The following is a 5,841-nucleotide window of genomic DNA, read 5'->3' on the forward strand; positions in this document are numbered from 1 at the left end:
GCAGGGGGAGCACGGCTACAATGCAGCGAAGGCTCGAAGCAACAGCGGGGCAGGGTGGCCAAGGCCCGGCTCCCAGTGGGGCAGGGAAGGCGGGCTTGGATCCTGAGGCCTCTCCAGTAGAAGGAAGGCCGCCAAAGAAGCAGCCTCTCTCTCCGTCCAAATGCTGGGAACTGACTGTCCACAAACCCAGGTGAAAAAGAGTAGTCAGATGCACCCCACCTGTATGGCCAGGTCTTTTGTTTTTCTTAAGTACCCAGTAATTTGTCCCCCTGGCAACATGTATGGGGAAAATTCCTTTAAGAGAAAAAGAAAGCAGGAGGATAACTAAAACCCCAACAGATTGTTTTTAAATCATACTCCTGCCTTACCTGAAAGTGGAACTGCGTAATATTTGGAGAATTAACATTCACACAATTCATAAGAGCATCTGTAATTTTATATTGGGCCTAGGTCACTCTTGTTTTTTCCCAGTGCCTGCTTAATGTGGCCTAAGCCATTTGAAATGTTCTCAGCCAGATGTGAGAACTGGAAAGACAGTGGATGCAAAATATGTTTGCAAGTGCACGGTTTGATTTCTTCTCAGTCTTTCTCATCCCTCTGTTTCAGTAGCTTCTTCTTGAGGCTCCTTTCTTGTTGTGTTTAAGCATCTTTTATGGACTTCTCTGCACGTTGGTCTGATTGTTCTTGGGACCCTTTTGCTTTTAGTACCCATAGTACTGCATATCAAAGAGTCACACAATTTTGTCATCTGCTGTGTGAAAAAGGACTTCAGCAGCTTGTGTTAACTCTGTTGCTTGGTGGGATCATGTAAAGTTTAACATTTCTCTATTCACATTCTCCGTCCTCTTCAGAAATTGCAGATTTTTCATATCTGTCACTTACTGTCTCTTTTCCAGGCTTATTTAATTTTTTCCCTTGTGGAGAAATTATTCTGCACTTTCTTCTATCCTAATGGGGTTTTTTGTACCTTTTCTATTTTAATATATCTCCTTTCAGTGACAAGCTCTGTCCTCATCAATCAAGCCACAGACCCATCACCATACCACTATAAAGTCATTGACAGAGATGTCTTATATTTCTAATTTCTCTATTCTTCTCCTATAAGTTTGGTAGCCTCTAATAAGCTAATATTCTTAAAATCATACTTTTGTTACATATTCCAAATTTCTTTCCTAGATCCTTCTTGAATGATAATTAGCTGATCATTCTGCTTGTAGAGCTGAAGTTAGTATTACTGATACATGTTATTTTATCTTTAATGGTGTGTACAACTACCTGACATCTTATTGATCAGTCACACAGGAATCTTTCTGTAGCTTGCTGTGATGCATTTTAATTTATATGATGGTAAGACATTTTGTATTATGAGTAACATTTACTAACTCTTTGTCCTCTGCTATAGATCTGTTTTGGATAGGTTGAGAAGTAGGGCTCACAGAGCAAATCCTTCTCCTTGAGAGTGGCTGTTTATTTCAGCTTTTCTTTCTTTAAAAAAAAAAAATCTGTAATTAGATTCTCTCCAGATTTAATAAATTTCTCATTTTCCATGACAACTGAGCTTCTTTATGTTTCTCTTAACATGTTAAAGGCTTTTTGGGAATAAAAATATAATAAATTAAATGAATCATTTTATTCACATGTAATTGTTGTCTTCAAAAAACTGCAATGCATCTAGGAAGTATGATAGGCCTCGATAAAAACCACTTTCTTCTTCTCTGTTGTGAGGTATTTATGGGTATATCTGCTATTAAAATTCCAACCAATCTGCCTGATATAGAAACCTAACCTAACTAATGGTCTGTAGTATCCTCTATTTCCTTGCTCCTGAGACCTGTTTATAAGTTTTGTCATCTGTGCAGCCTTCCTTTTTTTCTGGACTGGGAGCCCTTTGAAGCCATTGAAGTGATAAATCACATACTTAGGATTTTGTATATTAGTTCCTCTAGGGCTGCTGGGTGAATGGCATCTGGTCTTAGAGATTTGCTACTGTTTTATTGACCTGCTCTAATCCCCTGCCACTGACACTTCACTTAGAGATTTCAGACTTGCTTCACACATAAAACCTGTCTGAGCTTTTCCCTTATAAACACCAACTCAGATAATTCAATTAGCTTTTCTGATACAGCCTTGAACTTTTCTTTTACACCTCTGTTATTTATTAGTCACGCAAACTCTGGCTGTGTTTGCAAGACTTCTGTGATTAATTGGGATGCCTGTAGCAAGTTGTACTTCAAAATGTTTTTGTGTCTCATTATGTTTTTGCATTTTATATATAAACTTTTGTACTATTTTTGTTTTCTTCACTTGGACATGGCCTCCACTTCTGAATATTATCTTTTTACTTTTAAAAGCCTCCTGTAGTCTGACATTAACAATGTTAGATTGCTATGGTCCTGTTCAAAATGTTTTTGAAGAGGTGGTACATGTTTACACTGAAACCCTAGTAAAATCTTTTTAGATAGTGTCCTAGATGACTTCAGGTGCATTACCCTTTTAGCAACTTACCTTGTTTTCCTTTTACTCTCCCACTTTTATACAGTTTCTTATTAATAATGGAGCAGGTTCCTCCTTCTCCCTACCTTGTTCCTACAAGGATCTTGAATGTGAATATGTTATGATGAATAGAAATCATGGAGATCCTTTGCAACAAATTTTGAACTGAGTCCTGTGGATTGCTTGGAACTAGGTATAAAAATGCTCCTCATCCTGCAGCCTCTCTGACTGGTTGCTCCAGGAGGCAGTCATTTATACTATGTGAAAAATAAACAAATCAATTAGCTTTTTGCCTCACAACCCACTGTTTCAGTTTTCTGGTTTGCATGGGAGTAACCAAAGTCTCCCATGATTATTAGAATATTCTGGGTAACTTTTAATACAGGTGGATCTTGTGGCTGAGGCATCTGACTTTTCATTTGCCTATTGACTGATTCCAGATTTACTATAGTTCACTCTTCCATCAGTAGGACTTTGATCACATCCGGGTGATTTGTATTCCAATCTCACTGATTTTTCTTACTTCTGTCAAAATTTGGAGGTGATTTGGAAGTGATTTTAGTCTGGGTCTGGTTGTCTAATTTCATACAGGAAGTTTAAGAGTCTTTATTTACTCAGACTGCTCTTCATAGTTTCCTTCTTGGATGTTTTTGCCTTTTTCCTGTACCTTTGTATGGTGTGCTTTGGCAAAAGGATGCTATAGAGGTCCTGAACTGCTGTGGGAATTGCATACCTTAGGGAGACCTAGTTAACAAGCTGAGGACCTGCAGCTAGCTTGAGAAGGGAAGGAAGGAGGTATTGGTTAGAAGGAAAGGGGGAAAGTTTAGCAGTTCTCCTCCCACATTTTCTAGTCATCCATCAAGGAAGAGGTGAATTCCCAGGACTCAGAGAACAGAAGAGGTCTGCAAAAGTTACAAGGAAAGAAGAGACTGGGAATTGTCTGTCTTGAAAAGAATTGCTTCCTTAATGGTTTGATGTGGTTTTAATCCCATACCCTAAAAGGATAAGGGGCTTGAGGTACTGGTTTGTCTACATGTTTGGGGAGTGAGAAAATCTTGTTGCCTCAGTGGGTGATTGCAGCCATCAGAAGGCACAGCAACCCGAGAAAACCACTAATAACAACCGATTCCTAAAAATACGTCCATTTGTTTGCTTTCTCTTCTAGGATCAAATGGGGCAATTGTTTCTGACTCAATAAGACATCTTAGATTTTTTTTTTTTGATTGTGCGTTTCATCCTTGTGAAGTATTTATTCACTGAAATGAGCATGACCCAACAGTGTCAAGTTCTGATGGGCGTTTGAGTTCCTTCTTGACAACTTGACCTTCTGGCTTCCTGACCAGCAGCTACCTGACTGATGATAGGAGCCCAAGGAGGTCTAGAGAAGCCAGAGCTTCCGTTGCCAGGGGTGAGCACCTTCAGTGTTTTAATGATGAATTGGTTCCCATATACTTGCTTCTCCCAGGCTTGCTGTGGATGATCTTAAGTTTCCCAAGGTGCATGGCTCCTTAATCTTCCTCTGGCAGCTCCAGAAAACTTGGGCAGCTTCAGAAAACTGGTGGGGGGCTCCCCTTCACTGCAGGGCTTCAACACTTCATTTTCCTGTTCCATTGTCATGCCAAGATTCCAGGAATATTTTTTAATGTCCCATTGAAGAGAAATGCTGGGGTCTGGCACCCCTCTTAGACAGTTCCTCTGAGGATTCAAGAGTGAAACATACTGACTGACTGGCATATTTGAGGTTTGGAAGGCTTCTAGGACATATGGAGAAATGTTGCAACTGAAGTCAGTGCAGTGTGGGCCTACAAAGTGCACGTGTGGGGCTGCTGCTAATGACCCTTGTGACAGGACATTTATACAGCTGAAACTGGGACAGGTCGAAGGCTGTGCTAATACTGCTTGTTTCCCACTTTTCATCTTCACTGATAAACTGGAGATAAATATCTGCCCATCGCAAGTGAATATGTTATACCTTGCTAAAAAGAGAAAGACAGAGTGTTTTTTTCTCTTATTTTTTAATCTGCATGAGAAAGTACGGCCATCTGCCTGGAGCAGCCTCCCTGCTGCCCCAGCATGTACACAAGCTGCAGAATCAGAGCATTCACAACGAGAATGTTTTTTTCTGTGGTCTCACAGGGCTATTCCATGGTTACAAAGCAAATTAATTTGGTTTGAAAAATTGTTATAAGCTGGATTTGTTAAAACATGGGGGTTTCGTTAAGTTGCCAGAGCAGCTTATAGTGTCATTAGAAGACAGCGCTAGTATCTGTTTGCCACTATAGATGCAGTAATAATCTTTCCTCTGTTGGCTACCTCTTAGCTAAAAGTGCTGATATAGGAAGAACATTAATACAAAGAAGCAAAAGCTTTTTTGAGCATGAAAAAATTAATTCTATTTTATTGTATATTCTCTTTTTTCTTTTCTTTGGTAGTCAGGTAAATGTGGCATGGAATTGCATATGGAAAAACACCTGTCCTAAACAGGCACAAACAGTTTGGATCAATGTTTTGGTCAGTGAATGCACAACAATTTGCATGTCTGAAATAACCCCTTGTGAGTGGAAAGTTAGGGGAAGAAACTGATATTTGTTCTTTTAGGCAGTTTACAACATTTCTTTGACAACACTTTGTAGCTGCTCTTATTTCAGTTAAATCAGATGCTTTCTCCATCTGTTGTGAATGTGAGCCTTCCATACACACAAAAAAAGGAAATGAGAAACTATATATGTGAGTGTGTATGTGTATATATATATATATATATAGTGTAAAAACCCCCAAACCCCTAAACATCCCTGCCAACTTCTGTAGTTTTCGGAGTGGGCAGAATTCTTGAGACCATGTTTCAGCTATTTCTAACTGAGCTTAATTGAACACGTCTTGATTTTGTGTTTAATCTCCAAAATCCGTCACTCTGACAGGAAGTGGGAAAGGACTGAGAAAAATGGTGTTTGCAAAAAAGACATTTAATGCAGGCAGGTTTTTTTTTGTCCTGTGATTTTTCCTTCTTATCTTTCTCTAATCAAGCAAGTCCATAATTTACAATGATAATTATAAGGTCATGGAAGGGGTCACACTGTGGGTAGAATGACATCTCCTACTGTTTTGGAATTTGAGCTATTTCTGTGAGAAATAATATATTAAAATCAAGAGGTGTGTGATGGTTTTGCACTGTCTTGTATCTATTTTCCCTTTGATATTAACTGAGCTTTGAGAGGTGTAAGAGAAACTTGAAATTAATGTGTATTTTAATGGTGCAGTTCTCATGGGGATTTTTTGAGGTGGGCATCAAATGCTTTCAGTACTTTTAAAATAAAGCACATTAATTTTCAGCAGTGGAGAGTACATTCG

The sequence above is a fragment of the Corvus brachyrhynchos genome, unplaced genomic scaffold, assembly GCF_000691975.1.
Source record: "Corvus brachyrhynchos isolate BGI_N302 unplaced genomic scaffold, ASM69197v1 scaffold331, whole genome shotgun sequence".
NCBI lineage: Eukaryota > Metazoa > Chordata > Aves > Passeriformes > Corvidae > Corvus > Corvus brachyrhynchos.